Below are 20,144 nucleotides of genomic sequence, written 5' to 3'. Positions count from 1 at the left end.
CCCAAAACAACAAAATGGGGCCGGATTGATTCAAAATCTGACCCCCCCAAAACTAACAAAAAAACTAATAAAAATAAAGCTCATTTAACCCATACCTCTTGTTCTGGGAGATTTGAGGAGTTGGTCGGAGTTGGTGGCGGCGTTGTGGCTGCTAACGGCGGAGGAATCGAAGAGTAAGTTCGAATGAGAGGAGGCACGAAATGAATGGAGAAGAAACTGGTTCGCGATTTAAATAACGTAATTTCGTTCGAACGGAAGTATAATCAGTTCGAACTAAAAGGGTATAAGTTCGAATTAAAAGAGTATAAGTTCGAATGAATTATATAATACTTCATAAAAATATATATATAAGTACAAGAGGTAAAACAATACGTTTTATATTAGTAATACTAGTATATAATACTAGTATTAGTACTAATAAAAAATTTCTCACTAGTATATATAATATATATTAGATAACTATATATCGATAGTATAGAGTTTTATACTAGTTACTTATATATATTGTAAGTAACTAGTATATATATATGTAATAGTATATATATTATGCATTAGATGAGTATAAAATAGTATTGTGTAAAGCATTGCATTATAAAGTAAATATAGTAAGTATATAGTAAAACATTGCATTAATTATATGTATAAAAAACATATTTCTAATATATTTAGTTTGTATATTAATAATAAACCAAGTACTTGGACTATATTATAAAGTATTACAGTATTATTAGTTTTCATATTTTGATGCTATCTATACTTTAATATCACTTAGTATTATACTATTAGTGATACTTAGTATTATACTTATAGTGATACTAACTTATAAGTATAACACTATTAGTGATTGTAAATAAAATATTATACTATTTTAAATACTTAATATTATAGATTGATAAGTGTTGAGGGAAAAATGAGCGTGTTGGCATATTCTTGTGAAAACCTGTGTAAAATAGTGTTGTAACAAGTGTTGTTGCAGAAGGCTTGAAGTATGCTTGAAGTGTGCACATTATTGGTCAAAAGAAGCAACTTCGCTCGACCCTCGCTCGACATACGGCTTGAGCGAACTCAGGCAGATTCAACCGCTCGACCCTCGCTCGACATACGGCTCGAGCGAACTCAGGCAGATTCAACAGCTCGACCCTCGCTCGACACTGAGCTCGAGCGAACCCAGGCAGAGTGTTTCGCTCGACCCTCGCTCGACACTGAGCTCGAGCTAACTCAGGCAGAGTCAACCGCTCGATACTCGCTCGACATGGCGCTCGAGCGAACTCAGGCAGATTTCGGTGCTCGACCTTCGCTCGACACTTCGCTCGAGCCAATGTTCCAGATCACTTACAATGTAGGGTTTTGAACGCCTCATTCTGATGGGAACTATAAATAGAACATGTTAACTTCTGTTCTAGGTGTGGAGAATCAGAGCAAAAACCCTAAGGGCCTCCAAGAACTTCTTAGAGCAACCTCTCCCCCATTTGGTTGATTCTCTCTTGGATAAACACTACTCCACCACAAAACACACAAAATCAACTCTTATTTGAGTCCATTGAAGTGGACATTTTTGTTGGCCGGAAGAGTCCGGAGCTGCCGTTGATGCAGAGATCGAGAGGTTCTCGTGGGAAGCTATAGGAAGGTCGGAGTTCCGACACTACATGCGTGTAGAGATCGAGTGGGTCACTCGTGGTGTTGCAAGCCAAGTTTAGGTACTACAAAGGTTTTGTGAGTGTCTCTAAATTGGTTGTAACAAACTAAAATTTCTATAGTGGATTTGAGGTGGTGTCTTACACCCGGAGTGGTTTTAGATTTTGAAGATGTTCTTCAAATGAGTTTCCACTCCGTGAACAAAATCATGTGTTGATTATTTGTGTTATTTGATTCATTTATTAACTGCTTGTTTGATTAATTTTCAAAAGGCCATAAAAATTAGATTACACCTATTCACCCCCCTCTAGGTGTAGTGTTGGGTAGAACCACTGCTTTTTCAATTGGTATCAGAGCGGGTTCACTCCGCTAGGATTTAGTTCCTGAGTGTGATCCTGCTGTAGTGGTTTAAATGGATAGGTCTCAATCACTCACATCTCCACCATTTTTTGATGGAAGCAACTATGCGTATTGGAAAGTTCGAATGAGAGCTTTCCTTAAGTCTGTGGATGAACGAGTGTGGGCTTCCATAACAAAGGGATGGAAAGAACCGGTTGTAGTCATTGAAGGAGTCCAAACCCCCAAGAGTGTGGAAAATTACTCTAGGGATGAAGTCAATGAGTGTAGTTGGAATAGCAAAGGCTTGAATGCAATGTTCATGGCCGTGTCCCAGGAGGAGTTCAAGAGAATCTCCATGTGTGAAAATTGCAAAGAGGCATGGGACATTCTTGAGGTTACCCATGAAGGTACCAAGGCTGTAAAGAATTCTAAACTTCAAATGCTGACCACCAACTTTGAAGAACTTAGGATGAAGGATGATGAAACTTTTGATGGCTTCTATAGCAAACTTAATGATATTGTCAATTCTCGTTTTAATTTAGGGGATAGAATTCCTGAGGACAGAATTGTGAGAAAAGTCCTTAGATCTCTTCCAGAGAGATTTCGTCCCAAAGTCACTGCAATAGAAGAAAGCAAAGACTTGGACAACATGAGAATTGAAGAGTTGGTAGGTTCCTTACAAACCTATGAACATACTCTTCCTATGGATAAGAAAAACAAGTCCATAGCCCTCAATGTTATTAGAGAGGAGTCTAGTGAATCTTCTGACGAACTTGCCATGAGTGACAAGGAGATAGCATTTTATGCTAAAACATTCAGGAAGATGTTTGCCCAGAAAAACCCAAGACAGGAGAAGAGAGGTTCAAGGGTTTCAATGGAGGTTCTAGTTCAGAAAACCGAGAAGGGAGGTATAAGAGAGAAACTAGAGCTGTCAATGACAATATTCAGTGCCATGAATGTCATGGTTTTGGTCATATTCGACTTGAGTGTGCGAATTACAAAAAGGCCAAAGAGAAAGCTAATGCTGCTTCCTTGACTGATAGTGAGTCTGAGTCAAGTGACTCACAAGAGAGTTCTCCCAGGAAGAAAAATCTCAACTACATGGCTTTCACTTCCTCTGTTGCAGGAAAAAGTCATAGCAATGAATCTGTGGTTGAAATTGAGAGTGTTTCTGAAAATGAATCCGGGGATGAAGATGACTTGCAGGAAATCTATGAGAAGTTGTATAAGGAATGTGTGAAATTGAGGAAACTCAATAAAGCACATATTGAGGAAATAGATTTATGCAAAAGAGAAAATGAAGGACTTTAGGGCAAACTAAGAGAAGCCATTGGTCTAACAGATGAGTTGCAAAAGAGGAATGTGACTTTGAAAGATAAAGTGACAACTCATGAAAATGAGCTAACTTTGTTAAATACTAAGTTGCAGAAATTCTCCATTGGGACAAACCAGCTTGACAAACTCCTAAGTTTAGGAAAGTCCTCTAGTGATAAGAGTGGTTTAGGCTATTTTGAAGAGAATCCTGATGCTCCTTCAAGCTCAAAAGCCTTGGTTAAAAATGTGAGAACCACAGTGTTTGTTCCTGAAATGACTGAGAAAAGGAAGGCTCATCCATCTGAAAAGGGTAAGAAGCCTTTGCAAGTGCAAAAGTCTGTTCCTCCTCCCAAAAGACAAGGAGCTCGCAACATGAGCCCCATATGTCATCACTGTGGGAAGCTAGGCCATATTAGACCAAACTGTTTTAAATTAATGAGTCACTTTGTGCATGCTCCTGCATTCATTAACAGTAGAACTGCTTATCCTTCTGGAAGGGGTAAGAATTACATGAATGACCCAAAGAATGTCTCAACCTTCTTGAGACAAAGAGTTCACAAAGCTAGTCCCGTGTGTCATCATTGTGTTAAGATTGGTCACATCCGACCAAACTGTTTTAAGCTTAAGAGGCACACCAAGAGAATTGAAAAGCCCTTCTCAAGAAAATGGATACCAAGGTGGATCATCCAGAAGGGAAAGACGCAAGCCACACATGGCTTTGGTGCTGTAGACTGACAGGTATGCATTACATGCATTACATACATTACATGCATTTTTGTTTTATTTTGTTGTTGTTTGTTTTTTTGTTGTTGTCTAGTTTCTTTGTCGTTGTTTGCTACTCGTACATGCACTCCATGATTGCGCTATATAATAGTGGGGTTGTTAATTCTAAAATCTAAGTGCATGTGTCTTTTGAGATTTGTATCATATACCTATATTTTACAAAGGTTTGAAACATGAGTATCTCTTGTAATCTGTGACTAGCATCACACACTTCACTCCAAACTCGGTCAATTGACATTTCACCACTTGTGAGTTCATTGGGGAGGCAATCAAAAGTGGTAGGAAGCTCTACCTACATACAGAATTGACCACGGGCTAGATGACCTCATCATGGTTTGCTTGTGCAAAAATATGGTATCTCAAAAGGAAAAGAAAAAGTGAAGTTGTAATAAATAAATAAATAAATAAATAAAAGAGTGAAAAACAGAATAAGTTTTCTGTTTTCTTGAACATACTGAGACAAGTATTTAAACAGAAAGATTCAGGTCCTAGCAGCATTAGGTTTGACTTTCTGTGTCTTGAATGAGCTTCCCAAGCACTTATGGTTTCATGTTCAGCCCAACCCCACTCACACCTTACGGTTGAAATTTCTTGATTGAGCAAGGACCGCTTTAAACACGCACGTCTATATTACTTGTGATACTTTGTTTTAAACTGCGTGTTTTATGGGAATATGATGCTTCTCTACATTTGATATGTACTCTTGGTGTGAAAATTGACTTTCCCAGTATTTGTCCAAGTCATGTGAGTGTTGTGTGCTTCAAAACTGGGCAAAATGTGTTTTTCTGGTGGTCTCGCTCGACCATCGCTCGACCCCGCTCGAGCGAAACCCGCTCGACAGCCGCTCGAGGGTTTTAAGTTCGCTCGAGCTAATGCCAGGTATAAAACTCGAGCGCCGCTCGAGCCGCTCGAGCACAGTGGCCTTTTTCCAGTTTTTCTCCCATTCCGTGCGATTTTCTTCCTCTTTTCTCAAATTTCTTCGTTTAATCGAGTGTTTTCCTTCCGAAATCATCTCCAAATCAAGGTAAATCCCTTTCTCTCTTGTATTTTCATGATTTGGTGCTTTTAGTTTGATTGTTTTCCGTGTGTTGTGTGCATATGGGTTTCGGATTCGGTCTTTGAGTGTTTTCTTCGATTGTTTTCCATTTCTTTTGGTGTATTGAGGCTCGTATGGAGTCATTGTTGGGATTTTGAGTGTATTTAGGAGGTTTTTGGAACTCCCATGGACTTATGCCCGAGTTTCCCACTTGGATGCACTCCAAGTGTTCGATAAAATGCCTAAATGAAGTTTGTATTCTCTTTTTCATCATACATTGGCATAGCATTGTTCCCATATCTATTTCATGTCTATCCTAGGTTTGGGACATCGTTTAACTAGGATTGCATTATGTTTTGAAGGTGTTTTGGTTTAGAATTGGCATTGACTTGCCAATGGCTTGGCATTGTCATTGCATATGAGTTTGCACATGGGTTGGCATTGGCTTGTAAATGGCTGGGCATTGTCTTTGCATATGTGTCATGCACATGAGTCATGCACATGAATTGGCTTGCAAATGGTTGGCATTGTTGTGTCAGTATGCATGCATTCATCACGTCTTTGCATTGCCTTAGCCTTGTCTAACGTCGTTGACTCTGTCTACAGCTGAAACTATGTCTCGACGTGTTCGTCCTCGCCAAAACCCCCTGCACCCGCTCAAGCGCAATTCCATAGTACCCGAGCCCAAGAGTTATACTCTGAGAACTTCTCGCATCGTACTCCCATAGTCGAGCGTGAAGTGACATTAGGTGAGCTTACCGAGACTATCATTCCTCGCATTTTTGAGTCTCGTCAGTGGCAGGCATTGACCACTGGTCATCCCACTCCTTCTGTGGAGATGGTTAGGGAGTTTTACTCCAATATTCATGACATATCTATTGATGACTCGTTTGAAGTCAGTCTCAGGAATGTTGTTTTCCGAGTCACTCTGGGCATGATAGCAACTCTGCTAAATGCCCCTCGTGAGCACTATCCCGAGTTTCCTTACTGCTCGTTTTACCCCAGATCACCTCATTCTCAATAGGATTGTTCTTACGAACTTAGATCCTACAGGCCATAATAGTGATGTGGGTCTTGACCGTGCCCGTCTGCTGGTTTGCCCTTACCGTGTTTAATCACACGACTCGCTCTCTCCCAATCCGTTGCTTTCCATCCTCAGGAGCCTAGAGTTGCACTTAAGGCTCCTATTGGTCGTAGGACGGTCCAGCTGAGTCGTGCTCACACAACTCCACATCCTATCCGTGTTGAGCACCCTCCCGCTCCCTCCTCTCAGCCTTCGAGCTCCCGACCATCCAGTTCTCAGCCGTCTACCTCGGCTCCATCCAGCTCTCAGCCGTCTTCCTCAGCCCTCGGCTCGTCTGAGCCCATTCAGCAGGTACTTGAGTATCTAGCCCGTCTTGAAGCGCGGTTCGATACTATAGATGCCACGGTTCACAGTCTTGATGTGAGAGTTGATAACCTGTAGCAACTTATGACTCAACGCTTCAACGACATCGAGAGGCAGCTTAATGAGGATACTGAGGATGCCGATGGTGATGATTGAGACCCTTGACCTCTTGTGACAAAAAGGGGGAGATATTGTTGAGATTGTTGAGGGGGAGTAGTACAGTATTAACTCAGGGGGAGTGTTACTTGTACTAACACTTTTTTTTGTTTTGGGGGAACAGCAGCTTTTGGTTATTTCTGTTGATTTATATTTCTTGTTAGCTGCTGATTGTTTGACTAATGTTTCTTGAACTCCTGATTTGTTGCTTAATGAAGTATTTCTTTTCTAATTATGATTTGATTTGAGAATTATGATTTGAGAATTGCAAATACGTTTTTGTGCATATGTGAATGGGTATGTTTAACCGTTTGCTAAGCGTGTGCAGAAATATTTCAACATGTTCAAGAATATGGATCTAGTTGGGTGTGCTAGGATTAGGTCATATGTATAGGTTAGAGGTTTTGTCACAGAAATGCCAAAGGGGGAGATTGTTGAGGGAAAAATGAGCGTGTTGGCATATTCTTGTGAAAACCTGTGTAAAATAGTGTTGTAACAAGTGTTGTTGCAGAAGGCTTGAAGTATGCTTGAAGTGTGCACATTATTGGTCAAAAGAAGCAACTTCGCTCGACCCTCGCTCGACATACAGCTCGAGCGAACTCAGGCAGATTCAACCGCTCGACCCTCGCTCGACATACGGCTCGAGCGAACTCAGGCAGATTCAACAGCTCGACCCTCGCTCGACACTGAGCTCGAGCGAACCCAGGCAGAGTGTTTCGCTCGACCCTCGCTCGACATGAGCTCGAGCTAACTCAGGCAGAGTCAACCGCTCGATACTCGCTCGACATGGCGCTCGAGCGAACTCAGGCAGATTTCGGCGCTCGACCTTCACTCGACACTTCGCTCGAGCCAATGTTCCAGATCACTTACAATGTAGGGTTTTGAACGCCTCATTCTGATGGGAACTATAAATAGAACATGTTAACTTCTGTTCTAGGTGTGGAGAATCAGAGCAAAAACCCTAAGGGCCTCCAAGAACTTCTTAGAGCAACCTCTCCCCCATTTGGTTGATTCTCTCTTGGATAAACACTACTCCACCACAAAACACACAAAATCAACTCTTATTTGAGTCCATTGAAGTGGACATTTTTGTTGGCCGGAAGAGTCCGGAGCTGCCGTTGATGCAGAGATCGAGAGGTTCTCGTGGGAAGCTATAGGAAGGTCGGAGTTCCGACACTACATGCGTGTAGAGATCGAGTGGGTCACTCGTGGTGTTGCAAGCCAAGTTTAGGTACTACAAAGGTTTTGTGAGTGTCTCTAAATTGGTTGTAACAAACTAAAATTTCTATAGTGGATTTGAGGTGGTGTCTTACACCCGGAGTGGTTTTAGATTTTGAAGATGTTCTTCAAATGAGTTTCCACTCCGTGAACAAAATCATGTGTTGATTATTTGTGTTATTTGATTCATTTATTAACTGCTTGTTTGATTAATTTTCAAAAGGCCATAAAAATTAGATTACACCTATTCACCCCCCTCTAGGTGTAGTGTTGGGTAGAACCACTGCTTTTTCAATAAGAAACTTAGTATTATGATATTAGTGACACTTAGTATTATATAGTGTATATAATTTTTACATATACACATAATAATATTGGGTGTATTATGTGTATAGTTATATATTTCTCTAATTATCTGTTCTAACTAATATAATGTCAGTTCGAATAGAGATAATTCATGTTTGAACGAATTTTTTTTGTTTGGAGGGAAAATTCGCGCCAAGTTATCGGTATATGCTGGAGAATATTCTTTTTTTTCTGTTCGAACTGGAAAAATATTAATTCGAACGGAAAAAAAATTGTGGAAAAAATTAGCGGTATTTGGATTTTCGCGTTCGAACTTATAAAAATTTAGTTCGAATGGAAATACACATATTATTAATCCGATCCTTTCACTTCATTTTCACTCGGATTGAAGATTGAGAAAAGGAGAGAGAGCGTGGCAGAGGCTGTGAGAGAGTGTTGTGGAGAGAGAGAGCTTGAAAGCATTGAGAGAGAAGAGATTCTTGAGAGAGAAAGGAGAAGGACAAGAGGTAAGTGGTTTTTTTTTTTGTATTTTTCATTCCGATTTTCGTTTACAAATATCTTAATATTTTTTGCATTTATTTGTTGGGATAGAACAACAGTTTAATGTGTTTTATGTATATATAGGTATTGTGGATTGACTGAAATTTGAATTGCTAGTACAAGAGGTAATTTTTATTAGTTTTCTAAGTTGTTTAATAATCATATTTAGGTATATTCATATAGTTTTCAATGTGTTGTATTGAAATATGGCATCATGAATGTGAAAATTGTGTTTTGTGGTTCAGTTTTGTGCTCTGTTTCGTGACTGGTTTCTGGGTTGGTTTAATTCGAACGCTCTGAATACCGTTCGAATGTATTTTTATTTGTTCGAACAGAATATAACTCGACCAGCGTTCCATTCGAACTTATAGAGTGTTTGTTCGAACAGTATCAATTAAATACTTATTATTTGCAGTGATAATTAAATAGCAGTTAATACTCCAAATATAATAATAAGATAGTTAATTAAAAAATTATAATTAAATATTTGAACATAAGTAAGTACTCAAGTATTAATTATGATAATTAATACATAATGTATAATTAATTATATCTATGATATAGTTTAATTAAATAGCTTAATACTCCAAATATAATAATAAGATATTTAATTAAAAAATTATAATTAAATATGTGAAGATATTTAAGTACTCAAGTAATAAGATGATTAATACATAATGTATAATTAATTATATCTAAGTACACTAATTAAATAGCTTAATACTCCAAATATAATAATAAGATATTTAATTAAAAAATTATAATTAAATATTTGAACATAAGTAAGTACTCAAGTATTAAATATTTCAAAATATTTAATGGCCCATCATGTATACTTGTAATGTAATCTTCCCATGTATTTGTGATGTATGCTTGTTATGTTTACTACTGAGTGTTTGGATTTTGTAGTTATTTTACATGCCGTTAAACCTTAGACCCGTTCGAGAGTTGTGGCCAAATATTCTCTTAAAGAATATTTGGGTATAACTCTTGAATTGTCCAAACTGGACAGTTTGGGATTCTATCATCTATATGGCATATATACTTAGTTATAACTCCTGTGTTAGTCAATTTAAATTTTGGTTTAGCATTTTCCTACATTTTTCGAGTATGTAATTCATAAGTTTCTCGGCAGACAGAGAACGATATAGGAAAACTCAAAATTGTGGGGTTGTTGTCGAAGGAAGCCATGGGAATGAAAATATTGATTTTTATAGAATTGTGGAAGATATCATAGCATTAAAGTATGTGGAGGGATATATGGTCTGGTTATTTAAATGTAATTGGTGAGATGTCTCAAATCCTAGGTTGGGAGTGCGTAAGGATGAATATTTTGTAAGTGTCAATACATCTCGCAAATGGTATGAGGACGACCCATCTGTTCTCGCATGCCAAGCAAATCAAGTTTTTTATTTAGATGATCCGGAGTTCGGAAATCCATGGAGAATAGTCGAGAAATTTGCGCCAAGAAATGTATATGATTATATTCCAGAAAATGATCAACCACATGAAGAAGTTAATAGTCCAGACCATGAAGAAGCATATCAAAAAAATGAATCAGGCATCAATCTATTTGTTGATCTAAGCCATTATGACATGGTCCCATTGCGCAGAGAAGATGTTCAACCCGAAGTAATTGAATGTGACATGTCGGAAAAACATGAATCAACTGAAGTGTCTACTAAGGATGAGAGCGATTGGTCCAGCAATACTGATACCGAATGATTTTCAAACAGATATTTGTGTAGGTAAAATTCTTATAAAAATATTTCATGTATTTTGTTCGAATAATAATTTATTATAATTTCAAACAGATATGCCTTCTAAACGCAAAAGAACACGTGAGCCATCCCCACCACTTAGCGAATCCCCGTGTGCTTCACTTGCCAACAATGGTGGGCCACCGTCACTAGAACCAGAACAAGGTATTTTTTCACTGTGATGACCCGCTTTTAAGTGTATTTTCACTGAAATAATTGTTTTTATTTTAATTAATATATTAGTTATTTATTTTAATTTATTTGCGTTTTAAAAATTGGGTTTTAATTTAATTTAATTTATTTGATGTTGTGTTTTATTTCTTTAAGTTGTTTTGTGGTTTTAATCTTTTTCGGCGGTTTGTTTCGTTTTCCCGGAGTGAGGATTGGACCTCATCTCTTTTCACATCTTTTTCCTTTTTCTCTTTTTTCTTTTTCTTTTCTCTCTTCTCTCTCCCCGATCCGGACCCCCCCCGAGCTCTCTCTCTCCTCCCTCTCCCCCGCGTCGTCCCTCTCTCTCCTCCAGCCCAACACCGTCCGGCCACCAACCGGACCCCCACCGGTCCCATTCTCTTCCCCTCCCTCCGGTGCACCTCCCCACCGAAAACCACCCCCAACCGGCCGGCCATTTGGCCAGAAAAAGCCCAACAAGCCTCCACGGATTTCACTCCGATCCGCCGCCGTCGCTCCACCTCCGGCCACCATTTCTTCACCACTTCATCACCGGTCCCTTGTCGTCCTAACCCACCTATTTCCGGCCTCCAACGACCAACGGAACAGCTCCTACGAGCTTGGTTTCCGTTTTGGGTAATCCGGCCATTTCCGGCCATTCCGCCGCCACCCACGGCCAACCACCACTTCCAATAGCTTCACAACCATCCCTAGACCATTCCCTATCAATCTCGTGTCCTAGTTTGTCCCTGTTCAAAAGTGGGTTTTTCAAACCCACGGCTGCAGTGAATTTTCAATGTGACGTTGCTGTTTTTCCGCCGTTTGCAACGCCGCCTGTTTTCTAAAATTGCCGTATAGCGCTGTAAGTATTTTCCAAACCCTATTTTCAGATTTAAATATATATTGCCCATTCAATAAATATTTGTTGTTGGTTGTTGATTCCGGACTGAGTCCGAGGAGTTTCGGGGGTCGGATGGATGGAGGACGGAGTTGCCTGTTTATTTGATTTATGATTGTTGGATTATTTTATTATGCATTGTTAGGGCATTACATGGTGCATGCATGTGTGTTTGTGGATTTATGTGAAAAGCCTGTGTATTGGCGTAAGTGTATTGCGGGTGCGTGTGTATCACGAGCCCAAGCCGGGATGGGTTATTATCTCGGTGGAGCTCCTCTGGTCACTCGGGAGCGGAATAAACTGAGTGATGTCCCCTGAGTTGTCGAGAGAGATGACGGGAGCGGGGCTAGGGGATGCTTGGCTACGAACGCGCCGGGCGTGGAACCGGGCATCGCCCTACTCACCGACTCCGTGGCCCTTCGCTGGCGAGGGCTAGAGGATGCTTGGCTACGCACGCGCGGGAGGCGCGGAACTGGGCATCGCTCGTTAGGTGTCACATGCGTGGTGGTACTCTACAGTGTGACACTGGAGCCAGGGTGTGCGGATGACCCCTAGGGGAGGTCATGGTGCATACGGTTAAAATTGGATAATGGTTTATGAGGCCAAATGGGACTTTTGGCGTGGGCCAGATGGACTTCTGGCGAGATATTGGGCCGGATGGACTTCTGGCGAGACATTGGGCCAAATGGACTTTTGGCGGCCAAATGTGACTTTTGGCGTGTTTTTCGGAAAGGATGTGTTTTTGGGCCAAAAAGGGTTTTTGGCGTGTGTGGAAAACTTGTGTTTTTGGGTTTTGTACATTGGGCACGGTTCATGCATATTGTTTGAGTTTTATGTGTTTTTATCTGGTAGTGTTTGGGTTTTACTTACCTGCGGTACCATTCGTGGTTCTGTAGCTTTTGGTGCAGAGTTAGAGGACGAAGAGGAGGAGGCTGAGCCCGAGGATGCGGCTCCGCCGGGTTGCTGAAGCTATCTTTTTATTTGTTAAAACTGTATTTGTGTTTTGTAATATTTTATCTATGTATGTTTTAAACAGCTTGTATTACGTTAAGAAAAATTCTGGTACTTAGTTATGACTTTCGTTATCCGCTGCGTGTTTCTCTGTACACATCTGTTGCCTTGCACACACTCGGCACCCGTCGATGGGATGGTGATCCGGGTTGTCACCATCCGGACGCCTCAATTTCCCCGTGTTCGGGCGTGGGGATTTGGGGGCGTCACAGGTGGTATCAGAGCGGTTTGGCTCTGGGTAAAACCACATGTCCCGTAGGGAGTACCAGAATGTTTTAAAGTTGTGTTTTAAAATTTATGTTAAGTAAAGTTGCTATTTGATTTGTTTTATTTGTTTGAACTTGTTTGCTGTTTTGTTTATTTGGTTATGTTTTTGCATGCTGGTTTCTTTTGTTTCTTGCTGTATGGTGTTGGTTTTGGTTTTTGGTTTTATGGTGGTTTTATTTGTTTTCTTAAAGGAGGGTCCAGTAGCATGGTGCAAGCCGGATGCACCTATGAGCGCTTCCTGGCTTATAGGACCCCACACTTCACTGGAATTGAGGATCCACTTCAGGCTGGAAAATGGATCAAAGATCTGGAGAGAACCTTTGAGGTGTGTGGATGCACTGAGGCACAGCAAGTACTCTACGCCAGCTATCTCTTGCAAGGTACCGCTTCTGATTGGTGGGATACCAAGAGGGTGATGCTGGAATCGGAATTGGGATCTTTCGCTGCGGTGACCTGGCAGCGTTTCAAGAAGGAGTTTAATGACCGCTTCTTTCCCGCATCGGTAAGGAAGCAAAAGGCAAGAGAGTTCTCCAATCTGGTCCAAGGGGGCGCGACAGTGGAGCTGTACGCCCGGAGGTTCATAGAACTTGAGCGGTTTGCTCCTCACCTTGTCGCCACTGAGGAGATGCGAGCAGATCGTTTCCAGAAGGGGCTACGCCATGACATACGCCGTATGGTGGTCAGCCATCGGATATCCACTTTTCAGGAATTAGTGGATGTGGCCACCCTGGGGGAGCGGGAAAATAATCTGAGTGTGGGCTCCCCTCCAGGGCATAAGAGGCGGAGTTTTTCTGGTGAAGGAAGCAGCTCGGGTTCGCCCCAGAAATTTGTTCAGCGGTACGGAACTCGACCTCAAACGTCCTCGGGTGTTCGTATGGGAGGACGGGTGCCTATTTGTGGAGCTTGTAGTAGGGCTCATGAGGGCGAGTGTCGGATGGGTAGTGGACCCCAGTGTTACCGGTGCGGTCAAGTGGGACATATTGCTCGGGATTGCCCCGTCAGAGTTCAAGGAAGCCGTGGAGGTAGACACGGTGGAAGAACCAACCCGAGACAAGCAGTGCAAGCCCGAGTTTGTGCTGTCACATCCGGAGATGTGGATGATGAGACACCAGCGACTCAGAATGCTGGAGTCATGGCAGGTATGAGTCTAATCTAATCATTCGTGATGAATGCCTTGGGTGGTTTTGTTTTGTTTTATATATATGTTATCGAGGCTTAAAGAGAATGGCATGATCTGGGTGATCTTTTAGGGAAGTAGAATAATTGAGTCCTTTGGTTCCGTGGAGTTTATGAAATGGTCTTTAGCGTAGTAGTTTGTAAGTTCAACAAATTTCGATGTTAGATTTTATGAAGTTTCGACAAGTTTTAAAGTTTGGGGCCTTATAGATTTTAGGAATATAAGTTTATGGTAATTAAGGTGTTAGGTTCGACAAGCTTTGGGAGGAAATAATTAAATTTTGAGTTTTAGATTTCGTGATTCGGATGAATAATTTGGTGGCAATTGGGGCTTTAGATTTTACAAGCTTTTAAGGTGAATGATTTGGATTAAAACCACCAATCTTGAGAATTTCAGAAAACGATTTATTATCTATTAATGTTTTAGAATTTGAAAGATTTGGGAGTCGATTGTTCTATTATGGGATGTAAGTTCCTTGATCTTAGAAGTTCCGGAAGATGATTCTTATTTGATTAAAGGTTTTAGAATTGCAAAGTCGAAGGACTGATTTATAATGAGAATTGAGTTCTTAGTTTTACAGACTTAGTGCTGTAGCTTGATCTACTCTAGTGAGTGATTAGTTTGTAATCATTAAAAATGAGGTTGATTCGAGTTGAGTTGTTGATATGAAAGTTTTTCTAGAGTGGATTCCTTTGAGGATTGGAAGTAATGATCCAATTAGTGTTTTTCTTTGAGGATTGAAGATATCGAGCTAGTTTAGAAAATGATTATTGTTAACTCGAGGTTTTGGAAACAATAGTTTAATTGTTGGTATTGAATTTGACCGAAGTTGAGACCTCATGTTCTGGAGACTTTTAGGAACGGATTATTAGTAGGTTTAAGGTCATTTTCAGTATAAAGTTTTAAGCGGTAACTATTTGCTAATGCTAAGAGTATAAGTTAAGCAAATATAGGAATGATTCATGTTGATTTGCGGATATAAGTCGAGATGATGGAAATAGTGGTAATAGACTATTTGTGTGTTGGAATGACTATTCGTTTCGGCTAAGGACGTATGAGATCGACACGTGATAGTGGTGAATAGATTGGAGTGTTCAGTCGAAACGTGTTACTCAATGGTATGTTGGTTGGCAATAATTGTTATAGCTCGAGGTTATAGTGATAGGTTTTAGGATTGATTCATACCGAGTGAGGATAATAGATGATGCAAGTTTTAGAAAATGAATTTTTGTTTATTTTGAGGATAAGGTACGGATGTTGGAAATGGAAGTGATGGATCACTTATACGTTAGAATGATTATTGATCTTAGCTAAGGGGTACATGAGATCCATTTATAGTGGTGGTGAGGGTGTATGGATTTCGGAGAGTACAAATCCTAGTCTCTTTTTGGCTTTGAGTGGTTTGGTAAGTTGAATGGAATGTACAATTGAAGTGGGTTACCAATTGGAGTGATGGTTGGCATTAATGGTTGAGTCTATCTTCAAGAATTAATTGTGACTTGAGGTCACACAGGAATTTAAATTGGTGAGGCTATGCTTTTCTTTGGAGATCAAGTATCTAGTTGGGAGAATTGGGGATATGGTTATATAGCTTGAAAGGAGATCGTTAGGTCACCATGTGTGGAGTATGAAGTAATGGATCTTGGAAGTTGAAACCTATGCATCAAAGGTGGGTAGCATGATCATATGTATGAAGTAATAAAACATTAGGATTCATGAGTGTTGTTTAATAGTTTTGATGGATTGAAGATTTAAACAGTATGGCCTGTCTTGAGATTTATTTGTGAAGTGCTATTGAAGGAATTAGTTGTGCTAAAACTAAAGTTTTTGAGGGTATAAGTAGGTGGGTGAGTTACCAAGAGCGTTTTGATTATGTCTAGGTGACGTCAATGGGAGTTTATAGTGAGCTAGTTATTGCAAGATTAGATGTTATTCAAAATATAGGTTATGAGCTTGAAGTGTGGGATATCGAATAGCGGTTATAGGCGCTCTTGTTGGTTGGCGGGGAAGGACTTGGGCCTTTTGGAGATGTTCCTTATCGTTAGAAGAGACAAGTGTATTTTGGGAATGATGTTATATGTTTTCAAATTGGGGCCTGGAGGTTGTTTAGTACTGGGTTCTGTCATAAATCAATGGATATATTTTTGTGGAATCTTGATTTTCGTTTGGGGCAGCGATGGCCACTCGAGGAAGGAGTGGAGATTTGTGGTTTTGGAAGTATATGATTTTCTATGGAAATGTGGTAAAGGTTTTCTTGTGGTTAGGTGTGGCTTGAGCTTATACTTCATGATATTAATTTTGAGGATATAGCCTTTATGTATTTTGGTGAGTTGTCAGAGTGTGCGCGAAAGCGTGATTTTTGGAGATTCTTAGGAGTTCAAATTTGTGTTGATTTTGAGGATTTAGTAGTGATTCGAAGTTTTAATGAGAGATCAATCTTTTGGTCGTGCAATTTAGTTTATTGATGGTTAATTTTGGAAGTAGCTATTAGGTTACCAAGGTTGTAATAGGATGAAAATTCGGAAGATAAAGCAGAGGCGTCGTCGATATAAGCAATTTATGGTGTGAAGTTAATAACCATTGGATTTGTTGGGAGTTGTCGATGATAAGTATCTCGCAAATATGTTCGGAGTTGTATGTTGTATCTGTTTGGCGCTGATGGTTGATTTTGCAAATTTCGAGGACGAAATTTGTTTTTAAGGGGGGAAGGATGTGATGACCCGCTTTTAAGTGTATTTTCACTGAAATAATTGTTTTTATTTTAATTAATATATTAGTTATTTATTTTAATTTATTTGCGTTTTAAAAATTGGGTTTTAATTTAATTTAATTTATTTGATGTTGTGTTTTATTTCTTTAAGTTGTTTTGTGGTTTTAATCTTTCTCGGCGGTTTGTTTCGTTTTCCCGGAGTGAGGATTGGACCTCATCTCTTTTCACATCTTTTTCCTTTTTCTCTTTTTTCTTTTTCTTTTTCCCTTCCTTTCTTTTTTCCTTCTTTTTCTTTTTTTTTCTTTTTCTTTTCTCTCTTCTCTCTCCCCGATCCGGACCCCCCCCGAGCTCTCTCTCTCCTCCCTCTCCCCCGCGTCGTCCCTCTCTCTCCTCCAGCCCAACGCTGTCCGGCCACCAACCGGACCCCCACCGGTCCCATTCTCTTCCCCTCCCTCCGGTGCACCTCCCCACCGAAAACCACCCCCAACCGGCCGGCCATTTGGCCAGAAAAAGCCCAACAAGCCTCCACGGATTTCACTCCGATCCGCCGCCGTCGCTCCACCTCCGGCCACCATTTCTTCACCACTTCATCACCGGTCCCTTGTCGTCCTAACCCACCTATTTCCGGCCTCCAACGACCACCGGAACAGCTCCTACGAGCTTGGTTTCCGTTTTGGGTAATCCGGCCATTTCCGGCCATTCTGCCGCCACCCACGGCCAACCACCACTTCCAATAGCTTCACAACCATCCCTAGACCATTCCCTATCAATCTCGTGTCCTAGTTTGTCCCCGTTCAAAAGTGGGTTTTTCAAACCCACGGCCGCAGTGAATTTTCACTGTGACGTTGCTGTTTTTCCGCCGTTTGCAACGCCGCCTGTTTTCTAAAATTGCCGTATAGCGCTGTAAGTATTTTCCAAACCCTATTTTCAGATTTAAATATATATTGCCCATTCAATAAATATTTGTTGTTGGTTGTTGATTCCGGACTGAGTACGAGGAGTTTCGGGGGTCGGATGGATGGAGGACGGAGTTGCCTGTTTATTTGATTTATGATTGTTGGATTATTTTATTATGCATTGTTAGGGCATTACATGGTGCATGCATGTGTGTTTGTGGATTTATGTGAAAAGCCTGTGTATTGGCGTAAGTGTATTGCGGGTGCGTGTGTATCACGAGCCCAAGCCGGGATGGGTTATTATCTCGGTGGAGCTCCTCTGGTCACTCGGGAGCGGAATAAACTGAGTGATGTCCCCTGAGTTGTCGAGAGAGATGACGGGAGCGGGGCTAGGGGATGCTTGGCTACGAACGCGCCGGGCGTGGAACCGGGCATCGCCCTACTCACCGACTCCGTGGCCCTTCGCTGGCGAGGGCTAGAGGATGCTTGGCTACGCACGCGCGGGAGGCGCGGAACTGGGCATCGCTCGTTAGGTGTCACATGCGTGGTGGTACTCTACGGTGTGACACTGGAGCCAGGGTGTGCGGATGACCCCTAGGGGAGGTCATGGTGCATACGGTTAAAATTGGATAATGGTTTATGAGGCCAAATGGGACTTTTGGCGTGGGCCAGATGGACTTCTGGCGAGATATTGGGCCGGATGGACTTCTGGCGAGATATTGGGCCAAATGGACTTTTGGCGGCCAAATGTGACTTTTGGCGTGTTTTTCGGAAAGGATGTGTTTTTGGGCCAAAAAGGGTTTTTGGCGTGTGTGGAAAACTTGTGTTTTTGGGTTTTGTACATTGGGCACGGTTCATGCATATTGTTTGAGTTTTATGTGTTTTTATCTGGTAGTGTTTGGGTTTTACTTACCTGCGGTACCATTCGTGGTTCCGTAGCTTTTGGTGCAGAGTTAGAGGACGAAGAGGAGGAGGCTGAGCCCGAGGATGCGGCTCCGCCGGGTTGCTGATGCTATCTTTTTATTTGTTAAAACTGTATTTGTGTTTTGTAATATTTTATCTATGTATGTTTTAAACAGCTTGTATTACGTTAAGAAAAATTCTGGTACTTAGTTATGACTTTCGTTATCCGCTGCGTGTTTCTCTGTACACATCTGTTGCCTTGCACACACTCGGCACCCGTCGATGGGATGGTGATCCGGGTTGTCACCATCCGGACGCCTCAATTTCCCCGTGTTCGGGCGTGGGGATTTGGGGGCGTCACATTCACTGTATATCTTTCAAATAAAATTAATTTAATTAAAATATATGCTTTAATTTTTGTATATATAGCTGTTGTAAACCAGCGCCGAGTTAGAGGCATTACGAGGGGTGTCTGCATAGAAAAAGTAAGGAAAGTGGGTAAAATTAAAGTTGATATATCTAATGATCACACCGGTGGCTCTGGGGATTCGGCAGCTTGGCTTGCTTCTTATGTCGGTACACTTACTCGCACGTATGCACCGATAGCTACATCCTCCTGGGCTAAAGTTTCCCAAGATGTGAAAGACCACATAAAAAATCGTTGTCTGGTAATAAGTTACTTTGTATAACATTTTTATTTAAATGCGAATGTTTGAAATTATACTAATTGTTTATAATTCTTTGAAGGACGAGTTTGAACTAAATTTTGGTCGGCGGGAGGATCGACTAACTATTGAAGAACTCATGTCGAATGCATTCCGGAGGTACAAAGGTTGATGCCATGCACACTATCAGAAGTTCAGTACTACGATAGAGGCGCGTCAAAATCCATTCCAAGCAATGCCACCAAACGAATGGGAGAAAGTTTGTGATCTGTTTGAAGATCCTGCTTATCAGGTAATTTCGCTACTATCTTTTTTTTTAATAATATATAATAGATGTATTAAATAAAAATTATAATACTTTTTTTTAGAAACGGAGTACAGTGAACAAAGCAAATAGATCAAATTTAACGATACACCATCATGCGGGTTCTCGATCTTTTCATCGCTTGGAAAAAAAAATGGTTTGTTCTTATTGTCTCCATTAAATCTTAATATATACACTTTTTTCGTATAAATTATGATATTAATTTTCATTTTGCAGCAAGAAGAAAATCTTACTGATTATGATCTGATCCAATTGTATGCTAAAGCACATAAAAATCGTGATGGTGTTTGGAGCAATCCTGAGGCAGAGGCAAATTATGTAAGTTTAAGTTTATTTAATTTCATTGTCTAAATATATTTTTGTTACATATACTAATTTTAATGTTTTTCTTTTTCCAGGACAAGATGATATCTCTTAAAGATACTGTTGCGGATCCATCTGATGAATCATCTGTCAACGATGCTCAAATCTTTTCTCAAGTTCTTGGATCACGTTCTGGATATTTGAGGGGCTTAGGACGTTGCGTGAAGCCATCCTCAACATCTTCATCATCTTCTAAAGCCAGATCGAATGACGACAAGACTAAAAAATTAGAGGAAGCTGCACTTGAGATAGAACGATTGAGATCGAAGGAAAAAGAGTTGCTGACC

The 20,144-nt window shown here is 40.7% G+C and overlaps 1 long non-coding RNA gene across 1 annotated transcript; it reads left to right on the top strand.

The window, feature by feature from the left end:
- The first annotated feature begins 8,796 nt into the window (after nt 1-8,796).
- On the top strand, nt 8,797-18,992 carry LOC122297836. Its single transcript, XR_006238907.1, has 3 exons — nt 8,797-8,839; nt 10,529-10,639; nt 18,934-18,992. It is a non-coding gene; the product is annotated as an uncharacterized LOC122297836 (long non-coding RNA).
- Nucleotides 18,993-20,144: the final 1,152 nt, after the last annotated feature.

The sequence above is a fragment of the Carya illinoinensis genome, chromosome 15, assembly GCF_018687715.1.
Source record: "Carya illinoinensis cultivar Pawnee chromosome 15, C.illinoinensisPawnee_v1, whole genome shotgun sequence".
Lineage (NCBI taxonomy): Eukaryota > Viridiplantae > Streptophyta > Magnoliopsida > Fagales > Juglandaceae > Carya > Carya illinoinensis.
The sequence above is the reverse complement of the archived record's forward strand: the minus strand, read 5'-3'. Positions and strand labels throughout refer to the sequence as shown.